Here is a 24,498-nt window from a genome sequence, read left to right on the forward strand (position 1 = left end):
GCTGCATTGCCTGATGCACCTCATACTCCCTAAGTCGCAAATAAAGCGTTATGCTTGGCTTCGGTGGCGGGTTGTTGCTGGTCGCTGTTGTCAACGTGCGTTAGTCTTCACCGCTGTTGTGTGCAATTGATGAGCGTGCTAAGTACCTCCGCTGTGTAGTATTTGGGGTGAGTTTGTAGTCTATTTCATTGTTCTTGCCGATATTGCCCACCTTTAGAGTTAGCTTTTTCCTTATTTCACACACCTTTCCCATTATATTGCTTATTGGGTACATATACGCTTTTTATTCTACTTTGTCTCGTTGGATCAAGGCGCTTGATTCAACTTAAGAGGAAGAAGTCAATTAGTATGAGTGAGGTATTTATTGTAGAGATCAGCTGAAAATAGGAAAAGCTATAAGCTGGATGGCTAGGCATTTTTTGAAAGACCATGCAAATGCTGATGACTTAAGCAAGATTTTGCAGCGAGCAAAACGCTATACATATATTTTATAATCTCTTATAACAGGAAATGCAGAAGAAATAAACATCTGCAGGTTTTCTCATGCATTAGGGAAAGATCGATTAAGCAGACCGTAGTAGAGCCCTTAGAACATAAGATCTATGAGCAATAAGTATGTTAGTGCAGATCAAGTGACGGCCCCAGTTTGTAGACCACTATGCGTTAGATCGGCCGCGGCCGATTGGGTTGAAGCAAGTGTTGGAAAAAATATCAAAAATATCACTTAATATGGCATCCTGCTAGAACTGGAGAAGTTAAGCTCAAAAGTCTCATTATGCATATATCTGTGGCATAATCTCATTCATTCATATCTGAAGCTCCAGTCCGTCGTTTCCCTACCTAACCTTATCCAGGGAAAACTTGCATTAATATACTTCTCGCAAATGGTTTGCAGCTCTACTTTAGTTTATTGTCACGAGCCGTTCTGAATTCAATTTTAAACCACGCAATCACTGTAGGTTCTGCCAAGCCTTGATAGGAGTCGAGCGGTTGGCTGAATCTGAAATGTTGTATATATGTTACCCATATTTTATCTGCCAGCGAAATTCTGTTGTGGAAATCAGCTGCAAGGTTGGTGTAGTTTCAGAAGAAGCTCACTAGAGTTCTCTCTTTTAGTCGAGAGACATGCAAAGCTTGCAGTTTCTCTACTTACAAAATAATTGTCGTTGAATCCCCTTAACGAAAAGTTTGCACAGTTTCTCATTCTAGTCATTTTGGTTAAAAAAAAAATTACTGCAAATTTATAAAACTCTCTGTTTTTATCCAAGCGGTAAAAAAATACAAAAATAAACCATAATTTATTTTAGAACAATATTCCAGCAGATGGCACAAACTGACTTTTACTCTCCCGAAATATGTATATTTGTTATCGGAGATACATATGTATGTATGTACAACTTGTGTGTGTATCATTAAATAAGTCGGTGAGTGACACACCTTAAAAACGGTAAATTAGAAAATCGACCGCGCACAACAAACAAACACGAACAGGACATTAGGATATGGCATAATTACATTAGCTTAAGGACACTCACACAGTATTTCACATTAGTCGACACGCACACTAACAAACTGAAACAATTAAGGGCGCGCCGCTTTTATGTGCTTTTGTTGCACACGTTGAGCTACTTAGCCGTATGTTATATTAAGTAATACTATTGCGCAAACCATTAGCATACTTACTTCAATACGAACCAGTACTACGTGGTAGAATCCTTTTATATCCTGGGCGTATTAAATTTTCCACCTTTTGTATATGTGAGGGGTATTATAGCTTCGATGCCCCGATTCTGTGAATAGTACTGTAAGCTGTAGTTGGAGGAAAAAATATGTTCGTTGTTCATATGTGTTTTGGTTATAGCACTACACTAAATACATAGACAACGCAAGACCTAGCAGGCGGCCTTCGAGAGCATAAATTCGGCGAGTGCTCAGTGTGAAATATTTTTGGCTGATAACCTCGTGCGATAACATATAACACGTCCATAACAAAACTACTTATCACTAATTTTCAGGTTGCGTGCTAACATAAAATGTGCGGAAAATACGTAGCGATCAAAATGTACGAGCCGAGTCCATCAAGTAACCGCCTAAAGGTAAAAGGATAATGGTGTGGACAACCAAGCGGACACACAGTCATAGGTACATACACACACATACCGGCACAAAAAGTGCATTAGAGGCTCACAGACACACACATACTGGCGGAAAAAGTGCATTACAGGTTTAAAATGTGTGAATGAGCCTGAGAATTGCATAAAGTGCCATGAAAGCCATTCCATGAAAGCTGGGGTTATTACGAACGATGGAGTAGGTGTGCGTTCACACACGCCGTTTATAACTTTCAAACACTCGACGTCGTTGGGTAAAGATGCATGCAGCGAGTTTTTTTATTGACAGCTGATAATATTTGTCCAAAAATTTACGTACGTAGTTATATAGTATTTGATATAGCATTATATATTATATAGCTTACATTTTTGAGTTATGTACATATAAGTGTATACACATATATGTATGTATTGAGAACTAAACTCCAAAGGCCACTGAACTGCATTTCAGCGTAAAATTTGTTGCAATGTTAAGCAAGCACACACACATACCTAAACCTACATGCATGCATTTGTGCACCTTAGCAAATAAGAATTCTATCAAAATGCTCGCCGGCGACAGTTCTTGTTAGCCGGTTCGTTGATTGGCGGTGCGCGTGTTAAAGAAATATAGACCGGGGTCTGACGTTCACACATATTGTATAATTATTAGGGTGGGTCAAAAAGATAACGAATAGAAAAATTCATATCTAGCTTCTAACTACTTGAAAAAGATCTTGTTTCATAGATTTTGTAGGAAATTTAAACTCCGTTTAAAAAGTAAGAACATTTGAAGTTTGATTATTTTAGGGCAAATGTTAAATTTTTTTCTTATGAATTTTATAACTAAATAAAAAAAAGTTATTTTTAATTGCAAAACGGTTTTGTAGGAAATTTAATGCTCTGCACAAATGTTCAGTATAATTTCTCGACTAGGTTAAGCGTTTAGAAGATATACAGCGTAAAAAATCAATGAAAAAAATGAAAAAAATAAAAAAATACAACAAAAAATAAGATACAGTTTTGTAGAACACAAAATCTATTAAATGAAATATTTTTTCAAGTTTAATAAGAAGAAAACATGGAACTATAAGGAGGAGCACATTCCCGTTACAATCAAGAGCAAATACTTAGAAATATCAAAGAACCTTTAATTCAGAGTACCCAGAGAAAACAAATATTCGCTCTTTTGAACCATCTTAATAACTATGTATGTACATATTGTGTTGTACAACAGCCGGTTATACCCTCCGCAGTTGACAGATGCACAGAAAAATTTTATCAGGTGGGGATCAGTTGTTATGAGAACAAAGTTGAAAAGTAAAACATAAAACAAAAATGTATACAAAAATTATATAAAAAAGAAAATTACAAGTACAATAAAAATAAAAGAGGAAAGTAAAAATAAAGGTGTAGCGGAAGTTATAGCGCTGACCTCTGGCGCAATAATAAATATACACACTGTGAAGTTTTAAGGTATGTAAAATGATATTTATATACTTCCAGTACTTCTGCAAGTGTATGGCGATACTTCACGATGTTTGCAGTTGTATATATAGAATAAAAATGCTGCATTTGTTTTGAGGCAATAAATCTTTCTCTCGAATTGTTTTATTACCTCAAAATTTTTTCACTTTTTTTTACATTAAAAACAGTTTTACAAAATTTTTTCGGTTGTGAGTGTAGTTCTGTAAAAAAAATTTTTATTTGCAAGCAAAAATCACACCATTGTGGTTCATACAATGATTTTATTGAAAACACAAGATAATTTATTTACAATATTATTTAATAGATATATTTCAGTAGCTTTAACTACTTCGTGATAAACCAAAAACTACTCCTGTATATTGGTTACTTTACGCTTTAAGCGAATTTTGCTTTTCTGCTTCTTTTTCTAATCGTCACATTTTTCATGGTCAACATCTCGGCGTTATACTATATTAGAGCAAACATAACGCTAAGGAGTTAAAATTGTCGATGATGTTTCTCCGGGAGAAGTAGATTTATAAACACTCGAATGTTACAAAGAAGCAATAATGAGCATTGAGGACTCGAAACCCCTAACTTTATGTTACAAATGCTCAAAACAAAAGATGTGTTGCTGGCTACGAAAAATTGTTCTAATGATTACTAGTCTCGCGGTCTGAGTGTTTTTATTTTTTACGTTAAAAGTTTGTGGTAACAAAGAAAAAGTAAAGTAACCAGCACATTAAAAAGATCCATATATAATATAAGTGGTTTGATTAGTATTGTTAAAATTTTGCGCCAGACGAAACAAGTTCTTCATAATTAGTTTTCTAAATTCCAAACAGGCTTTACAAGTATAACATAACAACATCCACAAAATTTCCAAACCACTCTAAAAGTATCAAGATGAGGTGTCGAAAATATCGTCCAAAAATATTTAGGCATGCGAAGGCTTTGCGCCGAGAGAACTTATGACCATGTGGCAATGCACCGTGCACCGTTGCTTCTAAATCTGACCTCGCGACTTTTGGCTTTTTTCAGACTTCTAGAGAAAGATTGCTGGAAAGAAATTAGCGACTTTGAGTAAGTAGTTGCCGAGACTGAGATATTTTTTGCAGCAAAAGCTCTCTATGTGATCATAAATATGGTATTGAAAAGTTAGATAAAGCTATAGTGGGTGTATAGCTCTCGATTGCAACTTTTTTGAACAATAAATCTTAAACAAAATGTTTCTCTTTAAATATATATAAACTTTGAAGTGCCAGGTACATGAATATATCTTCTATATTATAACTACTACATAAGTTTTATTTCATTTTGAGTAAAATTGTGCATAAATTTTCATTATAAATAATAATTGTTTGCAATCAATCATGCTGATCCTTGTATATGTTTAGCTGACCTAGCAGTCATTTCAACTACACAATACACACGTGGGTCGAAATGCACCTTTCAACGCAGAGAGCAATTCATTCGATTGACCCATGTTTTGAACTCAATACACGCCCAAACAATGCAAAGTCAATTAAACTTCCAATGCAATCGATATACACGATACATAGATGTATGTGTGTATATTTGCCATAGATGTGAAAAGCATTTGAAAATATCCAAATTGTTGCGAGCGTGCAAAAGCAATTTATCACAAACATCAAGCAAGCGGTGGGTTGCAGCCAGAGCGGCAAGGGTGAAGAGACTTTTGGAAACAGAGCGCAAGAATACTCGAAATAACTGTTTAAACACTTGAGCATATAAAGTGAATAACCGTAGTGACAAGAACAATATTTGTTCAACAAGAACAATAATAATAGCAGCGACAGCACCCTGTCAAGATCATAGAGATCAAATGATAAAATTTGACTTAACTTGACTTGGAGTTCGCGCGCAAGCCACACGGAAAGATGTCAGCGCGCGTCGAGGCAAAGAATTATGACAACTTTAAGAGTACACAAAATGAAAATTGAAAATAAAATATATACAAGTGGTATGTGTTATGAAAGGTCACCACTACATTGGTAGTTGAAAATTATCCATGCAATGGTTGAGAAACAAACGTAAACCCCCGAAGTTAGTCATTGATGGGCCGTGTTCGAAGCTTGTGACTTTCGGCAACACGTTCACATCAATCAATTGAATTTATGTACGTATGCATGTAGGTACCAATACATACCAACTTACATACATATACAATATGCGATTGCCTGTGCGGCAAACGATTGCAATAATGACGAGAGAAAAAAATTAAAAGCAAGTAAACGCTTGTATGTGCGCAACTACAAAAAGTGGCTGAGAAAATTTTCATGAAATTCAATTAAAATTTATTGCCAGTCAATTTCTATGTACATATGTATGCATGTATGGGTGTGTGTGTGCGTGTTGCATCTGTGGCAGTAATGGCGCTTAATTGAATTAAAAGAAAATAAACCAAATATGTATGACCTAACAACTAACCGCAGAAAATTTCCAATAAAAATTATACGTATATGCTTAACTACATAACGACAATTGAGTTATGCATGTGTATGTTTGTGTGTATGTGTACACACATTAATCACATGCCGGCAGCGACTAATTTGGGGTTTACTGCGTGTGGCCGTCGTATATGTGTATTTGTATGCATGTGTATGCAAACTGCTGTAAGTTTATCATAGGCGCCAAGAAGCAACAACAAATAGTGATTTTCTTGTCAGACAGATAAATAAAATGGCAATTCTTATCAGTTTAAAAAAATATTTCATATTTATTTGGTATTTGAATTTACCAAAAATTATACAGCGACAGGGTTGCGAATATTTCAATTAAAAAAAAATCAAATAAAAATCCAAGATGTTTGGTACTAAAAACTTAAAATTGAAAATATTACTTTTTGATTTGAATGATCGCGAAAAAATATTAATTCTAAAAAAAATAATGTTTTTATTTCTTTTTCAATCCGGTATGTGAGATTTAAAATTAAAAATAAATTTTAATATAAGTGTTTTTATTTTTAATTTGTAATTTTTAATACACCTTTTTTTATTTTCAATTTTTAATGTAGTTTTTGGTATTAAATTTTTTTTGAATCCGGTATGCGGGATTAAGTTTTTTATTTTTTAATTCAGTATTTGGGATTACAAAATAAAAACAAAATTGAATTCAAATTTTAAGATTATTATATTTAATTCATTGTTTACAACGATACGCAGCGATAACAGTATTATTGCTATTTTCAAGAAAATAAATAATACTGGAGAAAAGGAGCATAGTACTACAAAGTCAACTATTTTTTCATTACCCCTCTAAAGCTCAAAAAATTATATGTCAAAATCAAAGCAGCTTAAATTTTTCCGGCGTTATATCACCTGACCTGACAATGTGCAATCGAGCAGGGTAATTATAATGAAGTTAACACTTTAACATGTATCAATAGTAAAACTAATTAATTTTTCATGGCTTATGATAAAGAAATGTGATACAATTGCGCTTTAAGGGCAGAAAAAATGTTTGTGAAACACTGCGGCACTACAGAGTTTCTTTAACCCTGAATTAAGTTTGCCACGCTGTTTGTAACAACCTAAAGAAAACTTCGTCGACCCGAACAATTAAATATATATCTCTCTATTATATATAAAAGTTTTCTGCTGCTGTCGAGAATCAACTAACATAAGAGCGAGATAGCTCGCGTATATATATATATATATATATAAATGATCAGCGTGACGAGTTCAGTCGAAGTGTCTTAGTTTTTGAGATATCGTTCTGTAATTTGGTACATGTTCTTACATCCCCAAAAAGCTGCTCGTTTGTCGAAGCCGCTAATATCGGACTACTATAGCATATAGCTGCCATACAAACTAACCGAACAAACTCAAGTTCTTGTATGGATAACTTTTTTATTTGACAATGTATATTCACGAAATTTAGCAGAGATTATTATCTGAGACATCGCTATAGTCTTCGAATAAATTGTTCAGATTATAGCAAACAGCTGCCATACAAGCTGAACGATTAAAATCAGAATAACGATGTTTTATACACTTTAATGCTACTAAAATGCGCCTGTGAAGGGTATTTTAGCTTCGGTGCGGCCGTATTTATTGTTTTCTCATGCTTTATTATTATCTTATACATATATACTCGTACACATTTTTGATTATTTTATGATTTTATATTGATTTATTGGTAAAAAAAAGTCCGCATTTTCGTTTATATATCCAGTTGGGTATACAAGTAAAGTCGAAATATTGCACTTTGAAACAAATGTTGGATGTTCAAGCGAAATTTAAGACTTTGCACAAATATGTTAACTGAGACTTTCAAGCAGAAACTACTTCCACTTAAAGAATATCAAAGTACTTGAAACACCTTAACGAGAGATAACGACGTTGTCCGCAAATTACGGCCCGTCATCGTAGTACCCCCAGCACACCAGGCGCAAACTCACACAGAGGCATACTTACTCCAAATCACAGCAAACGCTTTATTTCAACCGAAAAAGAGCTATTTATATTTATATGAAATGGATTAACTTTATTAATTAAGATACCTATGCACTTGTGTGTGTGTTTCGCCTGAAAAAATTTTTTTGCTGCCGATAAACCTATGATTGCCTTATGCCATGTATACTTTCATATTTACAAGTGAGTAAATATGCCTATCTACATACAAATATCTTATACCTTTTGTTCAGAATTACTAGCTCGTTTATGCACTAATTAGCAGAAATTTTATCGCTACTATGACTACATCGATTGTGATTTGTAGAAAGAAAAAATTTTGAACACCTGGTAGCGATTTTAATTTTATTGCAGTTTATTTGTATTTTGAGCTTATCAAAAGTGCTTGAGTGTTATTATTGTTGTTGTTGTTGCTATTATTATTATTATATATATCAGGTTTAAGCTAAATTTATCTCCAATTTTAATAAGTAAACATGTCACATAAGAAATTATCGAATCCTTTTCTTATTAGACATGAACCAATTGCAGTTTGAATTCGAAAATAATGCTTTAGTGGCAAATATGAATATATATGATACAAATATTGCCATATACTATATTTATAGAAATTACTAGCAGTCTCTATCTAAATATTAGCGCAATTAATAGCAAATAGATATTTTATATTTTTTTTAGGAGCAAAATAAATTTTTCTGCCAAACTATTTTTTATATAAAATTATTTTCTAAAAATTCATTACGACATGCAAGAATAAGTAAGCAAACTAGAACAAATAGCCTTAACTTCGCAGTTAACACAATCCAAAACAGACGAAAAACTATATTCAATATCTAAAAACTTAAAAATCTTTATTTTGATAGCAAAAATCTAAATTTACTTATAACTTTCTATATAAAAAGTGGCAAATGTGTTCCAAAGGTAATTTCTTTTTATTTACTAAACTATGCAAATATGCTTATAGTGTTGTTGTCGTCAAATCTTATCGCTACACTCAATAAGCCTGATAAGTCCCACCAAAATGCGTAAAATTTTTGTACACAAATTTAAATGCATATACAACGTGTACCATAAGCAGAAAAATTATAGTTTAGATAGCAATACGATTGCAACAAAAGTAGAAAGTAAAGTTTTTGAAAGTGGTTATATTCGAATCTCTCTACTTCACACATATCGCTCAAAACTGCAGTAAATGCTAACTCTCTGAGAAATTGACAAATTTACACTACTGAACTTTATTTACAATTATGTTATACCCTCGACAAGAACACAAAATTTTCAATCATTTTTTTTTTCATATAAAGCATGAAATATTGTATTCAAACTTTGTATTATTCCTAATATAAACATACATATCCATATATATATATATACAAGTATACAAAAAAAAAAATATGTGTTTTAATTAAGAGCATAAACTAGGTATTGGACGATGGGAAAAAAAGTGAAAATTGTATTTTTAACAGACGTTTTTTTTTGGTGAAAATTTCCCGATGATATTTTTATTTTTAAATAGTTGTGACAGAAAAAACTTCTTCCTTTAAGACCTTCTAAATTATATCTCGAATTATTGTGTAACATTTCATTAAGATCGGTCGAGTAGTTCTGGAGCAATCTTGACAACCGACTTTGAAAACACAGTTTCGAGAAAAACTCGTTTAAAGTTTTAACTGACTAAAAGCATATAGCTGACTTCGAGTGCGCCACTTTTCAAGGCTGTATCTACAAAACTAGCACTCTGCGCAGCTTAAGCATTTAGGACAATATTCTAGATATATTATATAATTAAATAAGACAACAAAAAAAAACGACGTTTTTAAGCTGTAAAACCCATGTAACCCCTTAAGTTTGTCACGAAGTTTGTAGCACACGGAAGGAATAATCAAAGATCCTATAGATTATATATACATATGTTGAATGATCAGCGGGAAGAGCTATGTTGATTTTTAGAGATATTAATCTGAAATTTTGCACCTTTTCTTTCTTCTCTAAGAAGCTGCACGAAACCGCCGATATCGGACCACTATAGCATATAGCAGCTATACAAAGTAATCGATCACCAGTTCTTGTATGAAAAACCTTTGCATTTGACAAGATATCTTCCCGAATTTTAGCATGTACTACTTTTCAAAGTTACAAGTACAAACTAGTTTAGATCGTACCACTATGACATTTAGTTGCCCTTCAAGCTGACCGATCAAAATCAAGATAAAGATAACCATAAGCGATATTTGTTCCTTTTTAAGTAACCTTAAGTCGATTTTAAGCTTGTTTAGAAAGAACTAGCAAAACGTTTTCCTTTGACCTTGTTGGACCGTGGGTATAAAAAATACTCCTGTGAAGGGTGTTGTAGGTTTGGTACAGCCGCAGTTAACTTTTTTTCTTTTTATGTTTTCTTTACAATAGAAAACAGCATTATTACCCGAAGCTTTTATTATTTATAATTATTTATATTTTATAAATATATAGCTCCATATATATATAAATATGTATGTAAATAAAATAAAACCTACACATTTTCCAGAGTTATTCGCCAGTTTCGTTTAATTAATTCAATTAATGATCTCTGGCCGGCATCAATAGTTACAATTCAATTCTTTTATTTATGTATTTTCTATCATTAACTTTTTAACGCACACTCAGAATAAACGCTTACAAAGCAACAAAACAAGCAAGGCTTTCAAAAGCAAAATGGCAAAGCGAAAATTGTTTAATTTTACGAAGTCAATTAAAATGAACTACGAGCATAACATACATACATATGTATGTATAACGATGTGTTGAAGAATGTATATAAATACATGCACATAATGCAGATATTTTTGTGCATGGGAACTTGTCACCAGACATACATATGTCGCTATCATATTGGCTCACAATGCCTAGGAACCCCTATTTTAAAGAAGAAATGCGCTTAGGTTAGAAAATTCATAAAAAAGGTATCAATCAACAAATATACTAAGTCAAATAAAAGACACACCCACATAAAGATATCAATTTATATATATAATATGTATATATACACATATATGTATATAAATATATGTATGTACACTGGCACACTCAGCGCCGAAAAATGAGCTTATTTCCACACGTTCACCCACTTGGCTTGTAAATTTTTTAAAGACGCAAAACATTGCAATCCGGCAAGTGAGCGAGTGACTGTCCACAATTATTGTATATACTCGTCATATATTTCTACCTACATATGCATGTATGTATGTGCTTATTTGTTTCTTTTAATATATACATACGAGTATGTATATGTAAACAGAAAAACACTTGCGACGGCGTGTCGGTCTCAGTCTTGGTTCTCATTATTTCATTTATAAACAAATACTAGGTATGCTTGTTTAAATAAATAAACTAATACTTTGACTGCCGCTGTTACGCCTCACACTTCATTTTCCAAACTCGCGAAGATAATGAATTTTTTATAAAAGTTAAATATTTACTTATTATTAGATATTTATACGCGAGAAGCAATTTGAAGCAGCTTATTTTTAAATGACAAAATTTATATAAAGAAATTTAATGTTTGGTAAATGTTTGTAAATTTGGTGTTCGAAAATCATTTCGAAAAAATAATATACAATAACCGCATTAAAGTGTTAAAGGAACAAAATTATATGGAAAACCTCAAAATTTGGAGTAATGCGAACATTCTGTAAACACCAAATATTTGAGGTGTCGAAGACAAGTTAAACAAAATTTTACATAGGATGGTCTTGAAAGTAATATTTTGTGCTAAACGACAAAATCATCAGTAAACCCGACTTTGGCTAATGCAAACATGTTATAAAGCAAAAGCACAAATTTTAATTTAAGTATTTTAAAAGGCTTTGGCTTAACTAAATATCTGATACTTGACATAATCATTCATTAACTAACCTGTTCACTATAATCTTCGTATCCAGCAGCACCAAAAATGAGAGGTGTCGCAGCCGAATTAAAATAAAAAGTTTAAATGATGTCGTTTTGAGAATAGTATTCAATATTAAACACCAAAATTATCCATAACAAGAACGTGTAATAAATCATGAAAATATTAGAAAAGAAATAGAATCCATTAAATATGAAAATACGAAGAGTAACGCTTATAATCCATTATTATACTCAGAACAGGGTATACATATCAAGTTTGCCACGAAGCTTGTAAAATCAAGTAGTACACTTCGGAGACCCTATGAAATGTATAAACACATAAATTGTCAGCATGACGTGCTGAGTCGATTCAGTCATGTTCTACCGCCCGTCTGACTGTATATACCCTCAGTTTTTGAGATATTGATCTGAAATTGCTCATTTGTCGGAAACGCCGATATCGGAACGATTGGAATGAAGTGCTTTCCATACAATATTTTTCATTTGACGATATATCTTCACCAAATTTGACATAGGTTATTGTTCAAAGGAACGGAGCAATCTCTAAAGAAATTGTTTAGAACGGACCACTACTGCATTGCATAACTAGTCGATCATGATCCAGTTCTTGTATGGAAAATTTTTTTATTTGAGAAGTTATCTTACAAAAGTTGGCATAGATTATTCTTCCAGGCAACTCTATAATTTTTGTTGAGCCATACAAACTGAACGTTTAAATACATGTCGTTGTATGGACAACTTTTGCATTTTAGAAGATATCTTACAAACTTTAGCATAGATTATTTTCCAAGGCAAGTCTACAATCTTCGCAGAAATTGTACAGATCGTATTACTATCGCATATAGCTGCCATACAAGCTGACCTATCAAAATCATGTTCTTTTATGGAAAACTTTTTATTTGTAAAGGTTATTATATTATAGTTTCAGGGCAACCGAAGTTAACTTTTTTCATTTTTAACATGCAATCAGTAGCGAACTCCATTTAACTAGTCTTGTATAGCTGTCACATTATATAGGTATAATATGTTCCAAGTAGTAATAGATACAACTAAAAAATTGCATATTTTTTAGAAGCTTAATAAAATAAATTATTTACCATTTATGCTCGAATAAATTCGTATTTCAATATGATATATTTTGACTGCTTATTTTACAGAGTTTAAAATTTTCACGATTTTTATATCGCTGCTGAGTGGTATTTTATTTCTATTTGTTGTTTTTCTTTCTTTTCGTTTTGCGTTACTAATTTTGTTTCGCAATGTTTTCACCATTAATCTATCGAATTCCGACAAATCGGCTTTAATTTTTACACAATGCACAACTACACTACACTGATATATTTGTAAGTATTTAGTATTTTGGTTTTTAAATATTTTTTTTTTTTGTATAGCAATTTATTTGTTGTTATGTTTTATGATTTTTTTGTTGTTTACTGCTAATGTATTTTTTCCACTTGCATCATTGACTTGCCACTAATTATCTTGAAATATTATTTTTTTTTCAACATGGAACATAATGAGTTTTCTACACTTTCAAATAGTTGTTTTACGGCTTTTTGGTTTTGCTACGCGTTTTTACTATTCAGCGATTTTTGTGTCACTTAAAGCGAACTTTTTGTATTTTTTGTTTAATATTCAGCTTTTTCGTAAATTTAATAAGCGCTTATTTTTCCGCTTTCCACTTATCGCTTGTTCTCTATTTATCACAATATGCACTAAATAATTTTAAGCTTGGCTTTGTTTTTGGTATTAAGGTGTTTTTAGGTATGTTTTACGATGCCCATTAATATTTTGTTGAATTTGAATATTGAATATTTCTCTACATTGAAATGCAAAATTGTGTGAAACTGAAAATAGAAAAAACAAAAAATTTATTGGCGAAATATAGATGTTTTTTTGCATATATTTTAAATTATTTCAACGCAAACTTTTTAAGCTCAACATAAATTTGTGCTGTTTACTTGTATATACTTTATCGCTTAAATTCAGTTGAAATTTTTGTTGATTTTGACGAATCACTTAGCGATATTATGAATTTTATATTTTTGAAAAGTGGTGTCATTTGATTTGATTTTATTATTATTTAATATTTATGCGCATAGTTATTGGACAAGCGCTTTTATTCTCATGCTATTTGCCTTAATGCTCTTGTCGAACGTGCCTTCATATATGCCATTTAAATTTTTATTGAGTAATAGTTTATACAAACACCACAAATCACTTGGAATTGTGTTTAATATTTTGGTAATGTGCATATAAACAATATTTTCGACAATCAACACGACTGCCGAAAATAGACAAGTTCATGTTTTATGCACTGTAGCCGTTGAGCGCCTTAGCCCAGTTACGACGGCAACCGGTTCTTGCCAAACTACATCTGATTAATTACTAATTGATTGGCGCGCAGAAACTGGTTAACTGCTTAGCCATTTGCTACCTCATTTAGCTGCCGCACACACATATTAAATACAACAACAACAATATTTTCTATTTTATTTAAGTTTTATTATCTTCAAATAAAAATAATATTCAATACTTGTTGTACAACAACGCAAAATGTGGCTGTACGCGCTGCACAAGCAAGCTGCAGACAAGTGCTTGTATTTTTTATAATACAACAACATTAAAACAACAATCAAAAACATCAGCTTACGCTTGAAAGTAAAAGTGTCAAATTTGTCAAGATCTCGCATTACGTGCGCGACTTTTTATTAGCGGCACATTCGCGTTAATACCAACACCTACATACACACATACATATACATATAGATAATTTAAAACAATACCATAAATATGTAATGGTGTGCAGTCACAGCGTCAACGACGACGTGTGTCGAATTAATGACACAAAGTATTTCGGTTGTTTTCATGAAGTACGCAATAAATCGAATTATATTGTGCAATATTTTCACAAGTAGAATTTTGGTAATTTGTAGAAGATGTAATGTATGTAAAGGTATATACCATATACATATGTATATATAAACTTATTATTTTGGCTTATCAAACACGTGCACTAACATATCTACAAAACGACTTGGGGGTAGAGGTTATGTGCGTTGAATCCGAAGTGTCCTAACAGCAAGGTAATACTCATCCTTTAATTGCTTACTCAGTCTTAGTAAAAAATTTGCTGCTAACGAAGTCAATTAGCTGATGTTTGGTCCGCCTAAAGGTTTTGAAGATAAGCTTAAATGATAGACACCCCACGAATGACTAAATTTGAAGCAGAAAATGGCAAGAGTTTTCTAATGCATCGCCATACAAGGCGCTACTAAATTGAGAGCTTCAAATTACCTGGTCTGTCAAAAGCGTTTCATATCCCACAAAACACCGTAATAATAAAAGTTAATATACTAAATAAGTATTCATGGGTTACCAGGCGAAGTATCATTGGCCGCTATACCAAAATACCGAACTAAATTAAAATAGTTCAATCTTACAGAAATGCTCAGCAAACCTAAATACTGAAGAACATTTTTTTTTTTTGGCGTAGAGCAAACAAATGTATAATGTAAACTAGTACTAAGCACTTAAGTATATTTTTGTAAGCCTAGCTTTGACTTTAAAACACATAGTTTTTGATAACAGATGTTCCTTTATTACTCTCCATAACTTCATAAAAAATAAAGAGAGTTCTAAGAACCATGTTAGAAGTTTGTTATTCTATATCTAGCTATTCTACCTCTAGCCAATCAACATGCAGTACAGTCACCGTGTGTCATAAACTCGAGTTTAAGATTTTGAGATTGATAGCAGTTAACTATAATCGAGGTGTTATAGAACTTTTATATAATATATTATATACGGAGCAAAAAATCAAAAAAATGCTGGGTTTGGCGAGTTAAGAAAACGATTTTGCACTGCAAAGTTCCACTTTGAGAGCAATTTAAAATGTTAAACACCATAATGACTATAAACACGAGTTTTTGAGTAAATATTTATATATTGTCAGGTGCTACTGTTCTGTTCCTAAATCCTTAATAAACTCAGTTAGAACATTCGGATATTCTAGATAAATATCCATAGCTTGAAATTGAAACAATCTGCTACTTCTAAAACGGAATAAATCATTGGAGCTCCTTAATTCTTTTCTAATATATAATTTATATTTATTAACACCAAATTTATTACTTTTCTTACGATAAATAATCGTGACTGCAAATCTTTAGCTATTTTTTGCCGATGCAGCTGTCGAGGTAAGTACACAAGCGGAGCAGGAATCGAAGAGGGGCGCCAGCTGCAGACACAGTGATAAATAGCTGTAAATTGCATTCATATATAAATGCATATATAGTCGTACCTGCACATCCTGGACAAAATGCCGAGCGGTTTTTTAGGTTATGTAGTTAGAGGGCGGCGGACTAGAACAGCAGACAGATGGCTAAAATGGCAAATACGGCAAGGTAACACAAAAAGGGCATCGAGATTAAATCTTTTCTTAATACAAGTAATTACAATTAACTTAAATGTAAAATTGAGTATTTCGTGTTACGACGAACAACTAAATTAAGTGGTTTGCTGAGGTTTCAATGCTTAGAAGCGCACGGAATTGTAATTCAATGAAAAAAGAAATAAAACAATATGCTAAATTGAAACTTGAAGATTTCAATGTCAGCAAAACAGCTGACAGGATTAACACCAAAATGAGAGCACCAAATATGTTTACAAATGCCTTGTAGGAAAACTAGTGGTTAGAAAAATATTTTTCAATTACAATGAAAAACTAATTGGTAGAAAAGTAGTGGAACTAAAGCGAAAAAACTAACAGCACATTGATGTATGTTTGTAAATTTTTTTTTTGTTTGAAGGTAAGATCAATTGTTATACGGGTTTCTTTTTTTTCAGGGTATATGAAAAGTATTCTAAAGGACTAAAAATGCATGTCAATTCACAAAGAAAAGTGCTCACGGCAAAAGAAAGAATACTATTTATACCATATACATACATATACATAATAGCCTTAAAAATTCCCTACTGGGCATTTCTTAAAGAACAGGTGTATGTCTACAATAAGTCAGAGAGGCAAATACATTCGTTTTATCGTGGCAACCGCTTACCGTCAATCCAACAGCTGCCACCGCATAGAGTGAGAACTCTAAGCGAAATGAAATGCCAAAACGACAAAGGGGAAGAAGGAGGGAAGAGCGGCGATCGCAACGACAACGGCGCGGTGACCATTGCCCAAAAGGCCAGCTGGCTAACTCCCAGGTCGCTTAACGGCTTGGTCTGCGGTTATGTTGGCGAACTTGGCTTATATATTTTGTACCAATCTGATTAAAAAATTATAAAAACAAAAACAAAAAAAAAACTTGCACACACACAATTGTAGGTATATGGAAAGTCGTACAAATGCTGCGGAAATTAAATATTCCCAACAGTTGGCGCGTCGAAGACTCTTAGGCAGTTCATCCCTTTCATTTACTCTTCGGAAATTCTTTACTTTTGTCGCGTTTTCGACTTTTGCGGCAATTTACTTCATTTGATTTGCGCGTTGAAATGTCGAAAGGAAAAAGTTTTGCTGCAGTGGCGAAGATTGCAACTAACAGGATAGCTTTCCATGGTAGCGGCGAACACGCTGCAGCTACAATGCATTGCTAATGTGATTGTTGTTTAAATGAATGCAATTGTGTAACGGTAAATTAATAAAGATAGCATTAAATTGTTGAAGCGATGTAAATTTTCATTCAAGCTTAGATTGCAAAGGATGCCTTATTGCTGATCTCTTTTTTTATTTTGGTTTTCTCTAATTTAACATTCGACATTCTAACGAGCTTATTACGAGGGGTTGCCAGTCATTATTTATTTCAGTTTCTAGACTTCTAATTCGAATTACAATTCAGACATAAACATTTTGTTTCAAAATGTGATCTTCAAATTAATCTCTTGATTATTTTGAGGCTGAGAAACAGAATAAACTTAGAGGCCTCTATTTCAAAATTCAACCCTTTCCAACTGATTTACTTGCCTGAAAATGTCAGTGAGACACAGCTAACGAAAGTTTACACAGCTGCCGTAAAATTATTTTAGGTAACCATATTTATGGATAATACAAGATATGTGTTGCATAACACATTTAGAGCAAGCTGCGGATTAAAGCAAACTTTGAAATTAGTCATTCAATAATCTTTAACGACTAAAACACAGAAAACGTGATCGTAATTACGGTTTGAAACCATTGTGTTCGGAAAATTTGTATAAAAGTGTTTATAAACATCTCTTTTTTATTTGATAATATTTTAATATCAGAATTTTTCTGCAAAAAGGACTTTGCTCGAGACCATCAAAGAGATATTCGCCAACAAAACACAAGAAAAATATCATCGAGCACCCATTGCTTTTTTACGTCCTGTTACTCCTCCCTTCTACCGTAGCTCTCTGGGAAGCGAGTTACACATATATTGGGATCCAGCGTCAAGTAAATTGAATAACAGAGCCAAATATCAAAAATAATAATAAATACCAAATAATAAAAAAAAAATTACATACTTGATCAATTTAAAAATTATTTAATTTCTCAGATAAATAATTATTGAAAAACACCCCTGAAAGATCAATACTTTTCTTCACTTTCAGATTATTACTTCACTTTACGGACAACGCCCTAAAAAAGGACCAGTCTTCATCTAATACTGATATTTTTTAATATCCCCAATTCGCTTAATTAATATTGAATGTGGGGTGTGAGTATATAAGACATTCACTTTTATACTTGCTTTAAAAAAATTACCCTTTCTATACCGACTCGTAGGATTTGCTTTATTTTGTTTATATATTCGAAGGTTATAACTGATATATCTCTCATCGGAATGACGACATTACCTGCGCAGTACAAGTCAGCTTCTAGGCGCCTTTCAAATAAATACTTTCATTTACAGGTCAGCGCAACGTATTTTAATGTCGCTTAATATGACTAATATGACTATCAGCAAGTAAATAAGTAAATGCAATATATGTTTTATTATATACCATAAGTACTACTTAGCGCTAGAGCTAGTAAGTCATATGCTTTATTGACCAAATACATGCATACATGTAAATATGTATGTATGTATATATCATATACTGAAGCACATAAAAAATTTCTGCATATGCATACTTTTTCAGCTTATTACTGTATCTCACGCTAAGCTTTGCTATGTGCTATGGATTTTGCCTATAATTCATATAATTCATTGAGTTTCTACACAAGCGCCTTCCGTTCGACTTTTGTGCGAATGCGAGCACTTACTTGCGGACAATGTACAAGCTCCATACACACATATATGCACACATATCTACACACAAATAATGCTGTATATAACACATACTTATGCAAAGCTTTATTTGTGCTTCATAAAGTACATATGCATGTGTATGTGTGTCTGACTACTTTAATTAAGACTTAATTACTTCCACATTGCTTCGTTCTCAACTCAACTGACCGCCCGTTAGTTACTTGATTGTGGCATTATGGAAAAAAGTTGAAGAATAATAACCATTCAACAATAAATTTAGACGCATATGTAGCAGGCGCGCACTTAAAATAAAATTCATAGTCATATTCACTTATGTATATGTACATATGTAAATATATATGTTGGTATATAAGTGTTTTTTTCTATATAAAATGTATGTACCAAAAACAAAGAACAGTAAAATAGTCAAGTCTAGACCATTACAAATCAGTGCTTGTTTGAAGGCGATGTACTATTACGTAAAAACGCGCTGGGTGCTAGATATACTATGTGTGTTATGTATGTATAGCATACATATTTATACATCTATGTATATATATGGTATACCATATATATAAATTTATATATATACGTATATTTCGCCTGAACATTAAATTCTATTTTAAAATTTTTTATCTTAATATAAAGAGTAAAAAATTATTTTTCCAGCAACCGGTGTGGCTTTACATTATATTTGCTTTCTGCTCCGCTTTTGCACGCGATCACGATTTCGAAATAACACTTCTAGTTTGTGTAGTATTTAAGTATACGTACATACTTAACGTATTTTTCTTTTTATTAATTTATTTCCTTTTCGCTTGGGAGTTGGGAGTTGACTTTGGTACTACATTAGGGTGGTCAACCATATGCACAAGTGCAAAAAAATTATTTCCTAGCACAACTATTAAATTTTCTTGGAAAAAATTGTAATATTATTATTTGATAAATATTGGAAACTCCTTTAAGTTATCAGTTATAGTAATTATAAGTTATAAATTTTTCTGTACCGCAAAATGAAAAAGAGAGCTCATCAATAATGAATTTACATTTTAATTTAATATTAATTTAATAACTGTTTGATAGCAGCTTCAGCAAATTGCAATCAGCTATTCTTCTGACGTTATTTAACAGCTGATCGCCTTTGCCCAACCGTTTTCACTAATAGCTCTCATTGAGCGACCACCGTGACATGCGTTCATTCCCACAGCAGTTAAATCTTCGTAACAGACACGGTTCAGCATTTTTATACGGCCAAGCACTGTTAACACGGCAGGGCTCTTCAAAATTTCTAAATTATTGTTGGAAAAACAACAACCAAATAGCAAGTGAAAAATGGCTTCGGAAACTGCAAAAGTAGTTTAGAAATGAAAAAATACCATAACATTATAAAAGCATAACTTCAATGGGTTACTGTGCGCCACTGGTGGCAAATTTGTGAAGCATATTTAATTTGAATAACATTTTTTTAGTTATTATTTACAATATATAATATATAAAAAATTTTCCAATTTTTGAAAAAGTCGTAACAAAGTTTTTCAAATATTTATACCAACATATTAAAGATAACCTAAAAGTACTTAAGCATCAAAAATATGTAATTAAATCCAAGATTATATATAAAATTACAAGTAAATTATATATAAAATCGATTTTTGCTGCGAATAGGGCGGTACTTAACACTAAAACTACGACCGGTCAAAATGACCGATTGCATCATTTATTTATAGCATTTACTCTTTATACCTATTTCATATTTAACGATAATGTTATGATTTTCATTAAATTTGTGTATAGAATAATATTATAGATTATTACGCTTCTACGCTTCTAATTTTCAGAGAGAAAGAGTTCTAGTGTTAAGTGCTAAAAGCATATCAGCTTTAAAAAAAAAATATTGTTTTTTTTAAGGTCGCCGTGTGGGACCAAAAAATTTCATTACACTCTTTAATATTGACTTTGAAATGAGAGAGATGTTTCTTAATATCATTAAAGAATTTCAGACTGTCAGTACAATGGGAGTGTAAATCAAGTTCCAGTGGACACAATTTTATATTTTCGAATTGTTTTCAGTGCAACACTGAAATGGCTATAAAAAGCTATCTGCATTTACATTTCATAAAAAATACTGCAAATACCCTAAAATATACACATATTTATTTTACACGTAATTTTATTGCATATGTAAATGCATGTGTCAACTCTATATGCATATGTGTATATACAAATAAGTTTTTTTCTTACTCAAGCATGAGAGTTTTATTGTATATTTTGCCATATGCTAACGACATATATGATTTGCCTACGATTTTTCCCTAGCTTTAAGCGTCTTGCTCATTTACGATAAATACCTACAACATTTGTAACATTTTGTATTATAAGCAGCTTTACACTCGAAGTCAAGAAACTTATAAAATTTAATATTTTAATAAGAAAGTTGGCTTTGTCTCAGTTGTGTGGGCGCTGTTTTCCATATATGCAAGTAGTTGTTGTTAAATAAGGTCATTCTTCGTAGTGGATTTAGAGATGAGTAAACTAAGTTGTGTTTAATATAATATAATTATGCACTGAGAAAAAATAGTTGCAAGAAATATGGTTTTAAATTGAAAAGATTGAAAGAAAGAGAGATATTTTTGGATAAGGATCATTTGTTTATTTAATAATTATAAGTTACTAAATTAATGAAGATTCTTTTTTTTTTTGGTTTTTGACAAACACATTTTGATGTAATCAAAGAAATTCTAACCTTTATTTTCAAGCTAATATATTTCGAGCAGAAATGTTTATTTGTCAAATTAAATGAAGCCTTTTTTGAGGTTAACATGCATTTGGAAATATTTCGAATTGAAATCGAAAAAGTTATACCACAGTGTATGTAAAATTGAGTCTATTGGTCTAACTAAAAACAATCATGGGAGTGTAAATAGTTGAAAAGCCTCTAAGCCTCCTTTGAAAATGGTTTATTTTGAAGTAAAATCGCTTTTTTTAAAATCAACTATTATATTTTGTAAATTCCACGCTCTCATAAGTTACACTTTATTTGCATCATTTACTCCACGCTTACCGCTAAATAAATACAAATTTATCTATATATTCATAATTACTAACTAATTATGCATTTCCATATCCACTTATTATCATATGCCTTGAATTGTATTCCCGCTTGACCGTAACAAAGCAGGGTAATCAATTGGCGCACAAATTGCCACACTAATACGCGCACATATGTATGTATGTAAGCGAGCGCAGCGAAGTTGGCTGCTTTTTAAACTGAACTCAAGAGCACATTAATACCGTTAGAAAAGCAGCAAAGCGCCGCCATAACGCTTGGTTGGTTAAATAGCAAAGCGTGGCGTACCAGAAACTTTATTTAAAAGTATAAGAAAAGCATAAATAATTTTTTCTGAGGCGCATCAAACGAAGCATAAAAACCTACATATACTCTTCGCGGTTGAATAACATTGAGCGCAGTTATTTAAATATAAAAATACGCGAATTTACGATATTATTTCAAAAAATGTATCATTTAACAACACTTTTCATTGTTGGATTCTACAAATCAGCACAAATTTTTATTGACGCAAACTATTTGTTGTTGGCTTATATTTTATACATATAAATATATTATTTTTATTTTTTTATCTATTACGTTTTTTGTTTTGTTATGTTTTGTGATTTTTTTTATTTTCAATATTGAAAAATAATATTATTTTTAAATTTATTAATTAATTAAAATTTTTGCACTGCATACAATTTTAATATTATTATTTTTAAAGTCACCGTATGAATATATTAATGTGTATTAAATTTTATTTAATTTAACTTTTTAGTTTAACGGCACACAACAAATACATTTTTTATTAATATATTTTAGCTAAAAAATTTTATCTTACTTTATTTTTTTCTTAGCTGGAAATTTTAGTTAAAACACGATACATTTAATGGTTTTACAGTTAGTGTAAACATTTAACACATAAAATATTAGTTTATGTAAGTAGAGTTGTTTTTTTTTTTTGTGAATTTTCAGTTAATTTTTTAATATTTTTGTAAATTTTTAAATTTGTTTTCGTAAACTTTTTACACTTTGTAACGGCTCGGCGTGGCGCTACTTTTGAATTTTGCTTCCACTTTATGTTTAGCTTAGATTTCTTCCAATTTGTTTTGTATTTCAATTTATTTCGAAATTTTTTTTTACACTTTTCCAGTTCTAGTGCTTGTTGTTATATTAATTGCTCACACTGTTGAAGTTATTGTGAAATTTTTACTATTATTAACAATATTTTTGTTCTACTACAATTGCTGTCGTTCATTCAAACATTTGAACATTACTAGCAATAAGCAAATGTGTGAGAATGAAAAATTTTCTTCCGCACGTTGAGCTGAATAACTTCGTATCTGACACTAGACTGACGACTCGTATAACTGCGACGGATAAAGTATCTACGGTGCGCCGCGAACAACGAGTGCGAATGCAAGCCTTCATATACCTATATATGTATGTATGTATATATGTATGATGCCTGCCTCATCCACAAATCTACCGGGTATACTTCAACGTATTCGTTCGCGCACTCGTTTGTGTCAGCGCCACCATCGTTGCGCCAATTCGGTTGTGCTCGCTCCCTCGTTTGTTGCCATATGCTTTCGGCTCCACAATATCTATATACACACACATGCATACATATATATATTTACGTATATTTTTCAAGCGTGTGTGTGTATGCTCCACTGTCGGCTGACAAAGTTTGGCGCTCAGCTGTTTGGTTGTTACTAACACATTTCGTTGCTCTTGGTTACAATTAGTTACTACCTTTTCCAATGGGTGGTCAAATACATTTACTCAGGTGTTGGCATACAGTTTTCATATACATACATCTGTACATATTTATGTTTAAAATTCATACAAAATGTTAATTTGAGATTTTTCATATAAACGTAAATATTTTTTTAGTAAAAGTTAGCTATCTCCATGCTATCATACACTATCAACTTTCAGCTGCAATGGCAACCCGCCGCAATAGCTTACTTTCTGCTTAGTAATTTTCATCACCGCCTTTGTTGTGGTTTTCATATTCGGTAGATAAATTGCTAAGAGCAAATTTCAGTTGCGTTCCACACTCTCTTTGAGTGGTTGGTTTGTTGCGGCAGGAAGTTGCTTTGGTTGCTTCGAATTAACTTAAAACTATCAGTATGCTGTTAACTTATATATGCGTTTATCTACACGTATTTATGCGTGAGTTCTGAGCAGTCATATATGCAGCTGCAATTTATCTACACAAACACAATTGTAGGTGTCTGCATGTAGCTTTGTGTGGAAGCTATTTCAAATCGCAGGTGGGTAGCAGGTTAATTTTTTCTCTTTGTACCAGTAAAATAATTTCATATTATATATATATATATATATAT

The 24,498-nt window shown here is 32.0% G+C and overlaps 1 long non-coding RNA gene across 1 annotated transcript; it reads right to left on the minus strand.

Annotated features, from left to right (window-relative positions):
• Nucleotides 1–1,690: 1,690 nt before the first annotated feature.
• LOC138857428 (uncharacterized) lies at nucleotides 1,691–23,804 on the minus strand. The gene is made up of 3 exons (XR_011396502.1): nucleotides 22,986–23,804; nucleotides 12,976–13,725; nucleotides 1,691–1,809 (listed from the first exon to the last, which is right to left on the minus strand). It is a non-coding gene; the product is annotated as an uncharacterized lncRNA (long non-coding RNA).
• Nucleotides 23,805–24,498: the final 694 nt, after the last annotated feature.

The sequence above is a fragment of the Bactrocera oleae genome, chromosome 2 (genome assembly GCF_042242935.1).
Source record: "Bactrocera oleae isolate idBacOlea1 chromosome 2, idBacOlea1, whole genome shotgun sequence".
Classification (NCBI taxonomy): Eukaryota; Metazoa; Arthropoda; class Insecta; order Diptera; family Tephritidae; genus Bactrocera; species Bactrocera oleae.